Here is a 12519-nt window from a genome sequence, read left to right as displayed (position 1 = left end):
CCTGTGCAGATTCAACAGCACGACTGGGGTTTTGAGCCCTAGTCCTGCAAGGAGCTCTGCTGAGGCAAAAATCTGAGCCCACAAAGACTCCCCTTGACTGCTCTAGCACTTCATGTGGGTGCAGGAATCTGTCCACATGGAGGCAGCTGCAGGATCAGGGACTTTTGTCTTCATACCCTGTTTGTATAGTGCATACCACAACGGGGTCTGATCCTAAACTGAGTGGTGCTACAGCATTATCACCATCAAACAATAATAATAGCAACCACAGTTTGGTTGGGCAGGGGCTGTGAAAGGAGTGGGAGGACAAAACAAGGCGAGAGAAAGAAGCGAATCAGTAAAAGCACTTTTCCTTTCTCTCCCTTTTCTACTGAATTGCTATCGTGAATGATGTTTGTTCAGGGGAAAAAAACACTTTTACTCTTACTTTGCAAAAAAAGTGATGACTATCCCTGCCAAAGAGAGACAGTTGGAATGCCCACGCTGTAAAGGTGTATTTACTATTTGAACAGTACAGTAGCATGAGGTAAAGTAAATCTAGAATGGCCTGTACCTTCTATTACTAATTCAAATTACCTCCTGCAGCAGTTATTTTTTCCTGGTCAGCAGCACAATTAAAGCTGCAATCTGACTAGCTGCAGCTATCTGAATGTCAGACAAACTGTCTCCAGTCACACGCCACCTCCCTCGCCTCTCATTTAAATGTGAGGGAACTTGAAAAGGGAAAAGAGAAAGCCTGCTGATCGAGATACTGTGGGTTTTTTTTACTATTTTACTTATTTACTATTTTACTGATTACTCTGCCTTACACTGGACAGGTCTACACTACACAGTTTTGCCAGGATAGCTTCGTTGATTAGGAGTGTGAAAAGTTCTTCCCAAGTGAATTAAACTAAACCAAATTAAGGCCACCTCAGTTCTGAATGACAGCATCCAAACAGGGGTTTAAGGGCTTGTCTACATAGAGGAATTTAAGAAAGTTAATCCAAATTAACTTTTAAAATGGATTAGTAAACCACATCAAAACCTCTGTATGGATGCTCTTATTCAAAATTAAAGTCGGTTTTACTTAAACTAAATTGAATTAAGGCCAATTTAATTCTGAATGTGTCCACAAAGGCATTTAATGCAGGAGTCTAAAAGTTAATGTAGATTAATTTTCCATAGGGCTTGTCTACACTGCCAGGGAGATCCATACGGTTGCAATCGATGCAGTGGGTGTTGATTTAGCAAGTCTAGAGAAGTCCCGCTAAATCAACGGCAGAGTGCTCTCCGGTCAACTCCAGTACTCCAGCTCCCCAAGAAGAGTAAGATAAGTCAGTGGAAGGGGGAAGTCAACCTAAGCTACATTGACTCCAGTTACGTTATTCACGTAGCTGGAAAGGAGCAGCGTAACTTAGGTCAATTTACCCCCGTAGTGAAGACAAGCCCTTAAAACACTACAGCGACATACCTTCCTTTGACCTAGTGCTGTTTACACAGGGATTTGGGTAAATTTAACAATGCTACTGAGGGAGTGTCGCTTTTTCACACCTCTGGACAATGTAGTTATAAAAACCTAATTTTCTAGTGTAGACCAGGCCTGTGTGTCCCCAAGTAAACAACCCCAAAATGATTTTACTTCTAGATAGCTAATTAACTCATCAAAGAGGGTCTTGTTTAATTTTCATCACTATACTTTCTCCCTTGAAACCGGACAGAGGAAGAAATATATAAACAGGCCCCTGTGAAATATACATCAGCTTCCTTCCGAATAATGTCCTATTGTCTATATTCATCACCATCACGTATATCCAAATTATGTCTACACTTAAAACACTACACCAGCACAGCTGCAGTGACGGCTGTAGCACATCAGTGTATACACTTACTCCTGTCATTGTAGTAAATCCACTTCCCTGAGAGGCAGTAGCTAGGTCGATGAAAGAATTCTTCTATCGACCTAGCGTTATCTACATGCGGACTTAGGTCTGCTTCATTACATTGCTCAGGGATGTGGATTTTTCACACCCCTGAGTGATGTAGCTGAGTCAATCTAATTTTCTAGTGTAGACCAGTCTTCAATGTATACATTTTATATATACAGTAGAACACCAGAGTTACAAACTGACCAGTCAACCACACACCTCATTTCAAACCCAAAGTACACAATCAGGCAGGAACAGAGACCAAAAAAAAAAAGGGGGCAAATACAGTACAGTACTGTGTTAAACAAACTAAAAAAAAAAGGTAAAGCAGCATTTTGATTCTGCATAGTAAAGTTTCAAAGCAGTGTTAAGTCAATGTTCAGTTGTAAACTTTTGAAACAACCATAAAGTTTTGTTCAGAATTACAAACATTTCAGACTTACAAACAACCTCCATTCCCAAGGTGTTAATAACTTTGAGGTTCTACTGTATAATCTGTATATAGATAGATATTTATCTCAAATTCAGTATACGTGTACTAGTAGCTGCAAGCCTGTGCTTTCACACTGGTGCAATTCACAAAGTCAAAATAACTAACAACATAAAAATAGGACAGTAACCAACCACGAATTCCAGTGATGATTGAATCTGGTGATATTCTAAACAAAAAGAGCCCTCAGCGAGGCTTGTACCTGTTCTCATTGCTTCAGACTGATTTAATAGACATTCTAGGCTTCACAGTGACAATCCTGGAGTCTTATTATATAGAAACACATACGCAGTTTGTGTGTGTATTTTTAGATAGATTCGATTCAATATACATACAGTTTGTGTGTTTTTATATTTTTATATATATATCTATATCTAGATACACCTCTACCTCGATATAACGCTGTCCTTGGGAGCCAAAAAATCTTACTACATTATAGGTGAAACCGCATTCTATTGAACTTGCTTTGATCCACCAGAGTGCACAGCCCCGCCTCCCCCGAGCACTGCTTTACAGCATTATATCCGAATTTGTGTCATATCGGGTCACGTTATATCAAGGTAGCGGTGTATACATATAAAATCACAGTATATATGTGCACATATAGAAAAAATCCATACAGTGTTTTATATTCTTTCCCAGTATATTGTAAAATTGGTTATTTTTGCAGTAAAAATGTATTACTTTTTCACAAATTCAAAAAACTAATTTCACAACAGCAATTTCTGGTTCCATGTTTTTTTTTCAAAAGGATGTTCTAAATCACAGGAATAATAAGTGATGCTCTCAAGCTTCCAGCATAGCAACTGCAAATATTTCTTGGTTCAAAATGTGTTAGTTCTACAGTAAAATACACACATTTCATGAGACAAAAATGCAAACTTAGCAGAATGTTAGTTATCCTTTTCTGTATTCTACGCTCCAGTATTTCTACTTCAGAAATATGGGTGATGGGAATAGTTTCTAATTTTCCTATGAAAAGGAATTTGAGTTAGATTCAAAAGGAGTTTATGTTGACACTGAGGCCTGAACCCTGCAAAGACTACTGCATGTGCTTACCTTTACACACTTGAGTAGATCTGTTTAACTCAGGACTAATCATGTCCTCAAAGTTAAGCATGTGCACAAGTCTTTGCAGGGTCACAGATTAATTTTGTATTTTTTCTATGGTTATATCTCATATATCACCTTTGGTGACTGTATGCTCAAAATTAGGACTCAAAATTAAAATATGATTTATATTATAGTATTATGTATTTTAATAATAAAATATTGATAATTTTACTTTCAAACAACACTTACTGCCAATTTTATAAATCACTTATTATTTTCAGACTTGATCAAATTGTACTACACTTACATTAAGTAGCATTTAGTAGGAGTTTTCCCACTGATTTGAACTGGAGCAGGATTAAGTCCCATATGTCCCTACCCCTGCACAGAATACAAGTGACAAGGTGGGTGAGGTAAAATGTTTTATTGGACCAGCTTTTGCTGGTGAAAGAGAGAAGCTTTTGAGATGCACAGAACTCTTCTTCATAGAAGCGCCGGCCTTGCCCCTGCAGACAGAACATTCTGTCCATGACATTGGCCAAGACATTTAGCTTCTTTGTGTCTCAGTTCCCCATCTTACAGATGGGGAGGATAACAACACTACCCTAGCTCACAGGTGTTTTGAGAGAATAAATCCATTACAGAATGTGAGGTGTTCACATACTACAGTGGGGGACGAGGGGCAGATAAGTACCATTGATAGACTTCATTCCCAAGCAAAGTCCTCTGCTCCTCCATAGGGTCAAGAGTTTGGATAGTCCATCAAGGTGACAATACTGAAGTTACACATGCGCATGGTTGTCAGTTGCTGAAAGAAAGGGATTACTTAACAGAAAATCATTCCTAATTTCCTCAGTCTTGAGAAGCATCTCTCACCAGATGTATAATGTATTTCCATATTCTTGTTTAAACCAGGTATATATATTTTAGCAATGGCCACACTGCAGCAAATGAGATCATTGTGGTCACTCATAGTAGAAAAGATAGTTACCCAGTCTGCCTACTGATTTAATACTTATTATTATTTGTTTAACTATCACACCTAGGGCCCTAGTCAGAGATCAGGTCGTAGGCAGTGTTCAGACAGAACAAAAACATGGTCCCTGACCCCAAGGAGTTTACAATCTAGGTATAAGACAAGAGACAACAGATAGATATAGACAGACAGAGAGTACAAGTCTATACTGTCTCGCTGTTTGTCAGCATGGCAGGGAGTGGTGTCTGCACATTAAACGACTATCAGAAAAAAATATTAAGCATTGAACAAGATGTCTCAGAATAAACATTAAGGTTCTTTCTCTAGGTGTTAAGTCACTGTAGAAGCAGATCAGAAACCGATTTATAATCTCAGAGCTCCATGACACCAGCTTTACGCAAGATTTAGGCTGGAATTTTCAAAGCGATTTAAGGAAATTAGGTGCCCAAATCCTATTCACTTTCAATGGGATTTGGGTGGCTAAGGGCCAGATTTTCAAAGGTATTTATGTAAGTAAATATACAGATAGGTGCCCGGTGGGACTTTCAAAAGCACCTACACACCTAGCTCCCATTGAAATCAAGGCCCAGTCCACACTTAAAAATTAGTTCAACTTGGCTACATCACTCAGGGCTGTGAAAAATTTTGCACTTTTAGCACCACAGTTAGGTGTATCTAACCCCCAGTGTAGACACAAGTAGGTCAACAGAAGAATTCTTCTGTCAACCTAGTTACCATCACTTGGAGAGGCAGATTAACTACACTGATGGAAAAAACCCTTCCGCCAATGTAGGTCACAACTACACTCCAGTGGTACAGTGTTGTAGTGTAGGCATACACAAAGAGAAGAAAGGTGTAGCGAAGTCAGCATGCTGATGAGATTAGTGGGATAGACTTTACAAGGAGCAAAGGAGTCCAGAAGGGTGGAGACAATTGAGTGAACTAACAATTGAGGACGGAGCTGAGAGCAGAGGACGGAGCTGGAAATCAGGGAAGTGCCAGGTGAAAGGTGAAGGGCAGATAGGCAGGTCCGAGAAACAGCTGGTTCTTCCCATACACCAGTTGAAACCTCTTTGAAGCTACTATCTTGTTCTCCAGAATCTCAGTTTTATTTTTTTTTTTCCAAAGTAAATCTCTGTGCTGTAAAGTGTGTCTTCCCGGAAGTGCAGAGATGCCACACTTCCTGTACACTCTAGACCAGCAGTTCTCAAACTTTTCTAATGGTGACCCCTTTCACATAACAAGCCTCTAAGTGTGACCCCCCCCCTTATAAATTTAAAACACTTTTTATATATACATTTAACATCATTATAAATGCTGGATGCAAAGCGGGGTTTGAGGTGGAGGCTAAGAGCTCGTGACCTGCCTCCCATGTAATAACCTCGTGACCCCTGAGGGGTCTCAACACCTAGTTTGAGAACCCCTTCTCTAGACGCAGTCTTTGGTTTCCTGTGACACACTTCTGGCTAGAACAAAGAAGCCCAGGGCAGGGCAGTAGCAGGCTGAAATGACACAGAGTAGTAGGAAGTTTTGCTATCTCAGTTCTGTGCACAGTTCCTGTTCATAATAAAGGATTTATCCTGACACAGCTCAGCTCCTCAGCAAGATACAACAGTCTTTAGCTGTTATGGTTGTGGCGAAAGCTCCCAAAATGTGAACCAAGTGTAACCCAGTTCTGTAACCATGCAGAAAGCAATAGCACTGAGAGGTGTGAGCTATGGCATTTAGTCTCAGTGATGTGTTAACTCGGATGCCCAGGGAAGATAATTTAAATGTAAACACTGCAAACTATTTAATTGCTCAGGTAACAAAGGGGACGGAGGGTCCCAAAGCTGCACAATTTCCCGGGACTGATATTTCATTTTGATAACGAAAAATGGGTGATATTTGGGAGATGCTTATGGCACACTGTCTGGAGCGGCTCCTGACCGTGAATGCCAGCCTCAGGGCAGGCTGTCAAGAAGCAGAACAGAGGCCCCAAACTGGTTATATATTCTATAATTAGATTTCACCAATCCAGTAACAAGTGTGAACTCCTAACGCACTATAACAGTCTTCCTATATAGTCGCCCGTCGGGCATTCCAATCTATTTTGTCAGCCAGGCAAGCTGGATTTAGTGATAGGTAGCTGCTCTACACCAAAGATCACAAAATATTCAGGTTGCTCCCAGTCCCAAGAGACCAGTCACTTACTCCAGGTCAATTTGTGCCTTAGCTCTCACGCCTAAGACAATGCTTGTAGCCAGTCCTATAGTAAACTAGCTCCGTATTTATTAACAGAAAGAAATGAGAGCGTTACTACAAGGTTAAAGCAGGCAAGCATATATAGGCAAATGAGTTACAGTCTATGGTTTTAAAAGTGACAGACTTGTAGTAATCTGTCAGTTCTGAATGTTTTTTAGGGCTAACTCAGGTTGACCATGGGGATTTCTGCTTCTGCGAGAGTCCAAACAGCAAAAAGAGGGATTTTTTTTTTTTGTCAGCTATTTTTATTTCCTTCTTCCAGAACTGAAGCTGATGGGACGAGCCCTTTTGCATGCAGCCTCTTCATGGGTGTGAAGGGGCAACTAACAAAGTCTTTGTATTGTGATGTCTCACAATGGCCCATTGAGTTTTGATCAGCCTTCTTGATGGGCAGGAGATGATCCCTCCTGACTGGGTTCAAAGTTTCAGAGCAAACATTTTTTTACAGTTATAAAGCAAAAACTTAAATATTTCCTTATGGCAGTGTTTCTCAAACTGGGGTCTCTGCTTGTGTAGGGAAAGCCCCTGGCGGGCCGAGCCAGTTTGTTTACCTGCCCCGTCTGCAGTTCCAGCCGATCGCAGTTCCCATTGGCCACGGTTCACCGCTGCAGGCCAATGGGGGCTGCTGGAAGCGGCGGCCAGTAAGTCCCTCGGCCCGCACCACTTAACCATACTAACACACAGGTGAAGCAGATCGATTTCCAGCAATGAATTTGTCAGTTCTTGACTGAATCCTAAAGCCTTGGCAAGAGCTCGCACCTGGTTTGCCAGCATCACAGCCACCGCTTATTTTTTTGCCAGCATCACAGCCACCACCCTAGTCACGAAGGAGCCAAGCCCAAGGAGTGTAACAGTGCCCAAGGCATATTCAAGCCTTACCGAGAGAGAGCCAGATTCCAGGAACCCATTGGAGCAAAGCGGTGACACAATGAAATTTTGAACATCTTCACAATCTATTGTGTGTGGCATCTTATTTTGGCCAATCACATGGGTGGAGTTTATTTTGGGAGCAGAGGCTGAAAGAGTACCACCACCTTCCCTGCCTACCCCATCTGATCCTTGCAGATGGGCAATAGTGAAGGAGATGAGGTGGTTGACACTAGGATGGGATAGCGAGAGTTTACAAAAGGAGGGCCCAAAGGAGATACTGTGAGGATGGGAAAAGAGGGAAATGCTGGGAATGAAGCAAGAACCAGAGTTCGGAGAGGTAGAAGTGCCATGGATATAAAATTACCATCACATACACTGGTGCCCTTGCTGGATGCCTCAGCAGAGAAGCGAAGCACTAAATGTACACACACAGTGGTATCTTCTCCCCTCTAGAGGTGGTCACTCCAGGTTAGGATTAAGACAGATTAGCTAGTCACCATGGGGAATCTTGCGTGGCTGCCATCTTTGCTTTAATCTAATCTATAGATAAACAGAGAGCTCCAGGCTACAATCTGGTACTTTTCAGAAGCATTACATTTCAAATGAAAAACTCATGTTTTCAAATATATCACATAGTATAGACCAGCCTTGGTGGGCTAAGCAAAATGCAAATGGAGTTTCTTTTAAGCAGCCTGTTTAGTGCAGGCTAATGTAACAGGTGACCTTGAGGATCGTCACTATCTTTTCATAAACTTTTTTATTACAATTCACATTTTCACCCTATCTTCAATAGTATATAACAACATACAGAGATCCTGGGTGTAACTCTGGCCCTACTGAAGGCAATGGGAGTTTGAAGACTGAGATTTCAGTCAATGTCCTTATCTTCATACCACCCAGTCTAGTGCAATAACGGAACATGTAGTGTACATCACATACGCCTGACCAATGAAACTGAAAGGTGGCAAATTCAAAGCTGATCAAAGGAAATGCTTCTTCATACAGAACATGATTTGCCTGTGGAACTCTTTGCAACAAGATATCACTGAGGCCAAGAGTTTAATGGGATTCAAAAGACTATTAGACATTTGTATGAATTACAAGAACATCTAGAGCTATCAGAGTAAATGTTATTTTAAAAAAGAGCTTTGGAAGGGCTATAATCCCTCATACATCAGAGTTTAAACTAATCTTGAGTTACTGAGGCTTGGGAAAAAAATTTCCTCAGGGAGCAGGTATCCTAGAACTGCCTACTTATTGCAGGGTTTCTTGCATCTCTTCTGAAGCATATGGTACTGACCATTTTTGGTGGCGAGGATAGTGGACTAGATGGCACATTAGTCTGACCAACTATAAAAACTCCTATGTACTATCATCTCATAGCTGAGTAGTTCCAGTGCTTTCACTGGCCAGGATCTTGTTGCAAAGATCCACATGTGAGAAGTGGCAAGTTAGCAAAGAGGGAGAGGAGTGCCATCTCTGCAACCCCTTAGATTCCACTCTTGTGCAACTGTCTTACCACTGGATCCCCACAGGTAAAGGGCTCCATAGATTTCTAGGGCACAAATGAGAGCTCTGTACAGATTTTCAGCAAGTAAAACAGCTGGGGGTTCCATTACCTCCCTCTGGGCCACCTTTGCAGCTGCTTACTGAGTAGCCAATAGCAGGGTAGCTCAAGTAGGAACCAGGAAGGGAGGCCCTGCTGAGTCTAAATCCATACTAAAGGGCTTCTGATTTGTGTAGTTGGGAGGATGGGAGGCCTCCTATAACCACAACCCCCTTTGCTTCCCCATCCACCCTCATCTCCTTCTACCGAGGGAGTTCTCCAAAGGGAACTATATTGAGTTTCTCTCCTCCCACAGGCTTTTCTGTAGGAAGTGGCAATCTGGCCCTTTGTAAGCATTAGAAAATCACTTGAAATTGCTCCAAAACACCAAAAATGTAGAAGGAGCAAGGAAGATATTGTAAGAGTGAATTGAATCTACATGAAAAATAGGCCCCAGAACAATGGGCTGTTCTGATTCACAGCAGTATAAATTGGGAGTGACTCCACTGAAGTTACTGCATTTCTCTTACACCAGCGTGAGATGAATCAGGCCCAGTGTTTCTATGAACAGATTGTTGACTCTAAGGCATGCTGTCAAGATTGTAGGGTCAAAATAGCAAAAGCATCAGTGCTATTTTCTAAAGAAAACCTCAAACACGTGCAAACTGAGAGAAGATAAATCAGTAAAACTTTGATTTAGTGTCAAATGTCTGAGGGATTATCAGCATCTAAGGAACCATTTAAAAATTAAGAAAATGTCATGACAGTACCTTTTAAAATCACAATAAAACAAATGGCCACACACTCCTGAGTCCCTTGCTTTTCTTACATTTAAGATTGAAAATACTGGATATTTCCCTCATGCTCCACAAGAGCAGCAACCATGCGACTAAAATGTTGTTTCTTGCATACTGGGTTCTTTTTGATAAAATATTATCCTCTCACAACAACCTGTTGTGGAAATTCATCTCTGGAAACGAGGGTTGGGCCAGCTTCTGATATTTCTATCGGGCCCTTCATTTTCAATTTTAATTTTATTTAATTTTTGCCAGGAATTTATCAGCGTTTATTACAACAACAACAAAAACAGGTGAAAATCATATACACACAGACTACTGTAGTATCATAATATATATATCTCATACAATGTATTGTATTTTCCTAATAAAACAAGTTATTTTTAATATATTGGAATGATATAAAAGTAGGGTGAAAATTGGAAAAAAAACAAGTAATACTTTTTTTAAAACCTGGGATTTTTTTTTTGGTAAAAATTGGTTTAAACTGAAAACGAAGGGGCTTATGTATCTAGCTAAACATTTATACCATGCTCATCATTATCACATATCAGAATAACACCAGTGTAAATCTAAAGTGACTGGCATAAAACTGGCATAACTCCAATGGAACAATGGAAATACTCTGGTTTGACATCAGTTTATTCAAGAACAAGAATCTGCCCCCTGGTTTTTCTGTGTATCGTGGTATTGGTTCTGATTGTTTCTCGGATAGAGAGGCCAGGTGAGTGAGGTAATATCTTTTATTGGACCAACTTCTGTTGGTGAGAGAGACAAGCTTGAGAGCCACACAGAGCTCTTCTTCAGGTCTGTTTCTCTGATAGACAGTAGTGATTTAAAAGGAGCAGTTACAGTCTCCTGCGTAAATGTGATTAATACTTGCTCTTTAAAAATAGAGTTTTCACACGACAGGCACTAATGGGCCTTTCAGAGCTGTTATGGTCTATCTTGTCAATTTGGTTTCTATTCACACATGCTAAGTGAATTTGTATAGCTTAGCTAGGAATCCTAAATATGCTTTATACTGGAAAAGCAGCTGTGACTTATTGTGAATCGTGATATGATATCATCCCTGCTCGTGGGATTGGGAAATCAGAATTTCTTTTTTGGTGCAGATAATGTTACTCCCCATCACTCTTTCATCTGTACTGAAAGGCACGAAGGAGAGACAGAATTATCCCCTCATTACAATACTGCTTCAGAGACAGCTTCTCCACCTACTCTCTGTATGAATTAGAGTTAGGGGCCTGATTGTCAGAAGTGCTGAACAGCTATAACTCCTGTTAAAGTCAACAGGAGGTGTGGGCACTCAGCAGCACCTTTGAAAATCAGACCCAATGTGCTTTTAACCAAAGGTTTTTAAAAAGCCTACATGAATGGGAAAAAAATTATAGCCAGAGCTTCATTGTGAAAATGGACTCTCAGTATATATTCAGGTTGATTGATTTCCCTGTAGCTTCCACATTACAAATTGTATAGTACATGTACTAGTCTCAGTATCATTACCTGCTTCTTACACTGCCAGTAGAGAAAAACAAGTTCCCTTAATTGTCTTCCCATTCACAAAAAAAGCTTAATTTTTCATGTTATGCCAGTTCAGATCTGAAATGTGAATAATTTTATATCAGCTAAATACTGCTGATCATCGACACTGTACAGAGCAGATACACACCAATATTCAGTGGCAGTGTGAACCTGCTCTATGGAGCTGAAAGTAGTAAAAGAAAATAGAAGGTATTAAATGTCATTTACTTTTTTGTTCAGATGTATTAACTGTAGGCTCCTTGTTTCTGACAAAACAATTTTATAATGAACACCATTACAGGAGCTGATCCTCAGCTGGTGCAAGTCGGTGACGCTCCACTGAATATAATGGCTCTATGCTGATTTACATCAGCTGAAGTTCTGGCCCCACACACCTAAAATGGCCTACATCTATAGATCATATAAGCAAAAGATAGACCTCCTACATTGTCTTTCCAATGCATTTCTCCCCAGGGCCCACTCACTACTGGAATCATAGACTTGTCTCTACCTACGTGCTTATACCTAGTTCCCACTGCTGTACTATTTGAGTGTCTAATCATTCAGTAGCCATCTCCAAGACTCTAATTTGAAAAGGCACAGAGCCAAATCTGGCACAAACAGATCAGCTATGTACAAAGGGAAATCTTGACAGCATCTGTGAATAAAGAGTTTAAGAGAAGGGAACAAAATAATACCACATATGTTAACAGATTGAAATGGTAGCTATGGTGACCACAGATAGACAAAGAACAAACCAATTTGATTGAATTCAGCTGATTCTCTCAGCTCACAAATTGCAAATATAAAACTAAACTTTTAAAAGCTGTGATGAAATGATCATATCAAATACATTTTGTGTGGTTCTGTTTGTCTGTTTTTTAAACTTTTAGTTACAACCACTAAATTCTCCCTCTTAAATTAACTAGATATTCAATCAATATTGTTTACTCCATTAAAAAATGGATGTTTCAGAATGACTGCTCTTTGTTTGCACTTTCTAAAACAGCCAGAAATAATAAGTGTAAAATGACAGACAGGCAGAAAATAACTCAGGGTGATGTCCTCTTTCTGGAACAATGGGCGAATTTTGTAGGCTAATGGTTTGTCTA

This window comes from Chelonoidis abingdonii, chromosome 4 (genome assembly GCF_003597395.2).
Source record: "Chelonoidis abingdonii isolate Lonesome George chromosome 4, CheloAbing_2.0, whole genome shotgun sequence".
NCBI classification, from domain to species: domain Eukaryota; kingdom Metazoa; phylum Chordata; order Testudines; family Testudinidae; genus Chelonoidis; species Chelonoidis abingdonii.
This window is presented reverse-complemented; position numbering follows the sequence as displayed.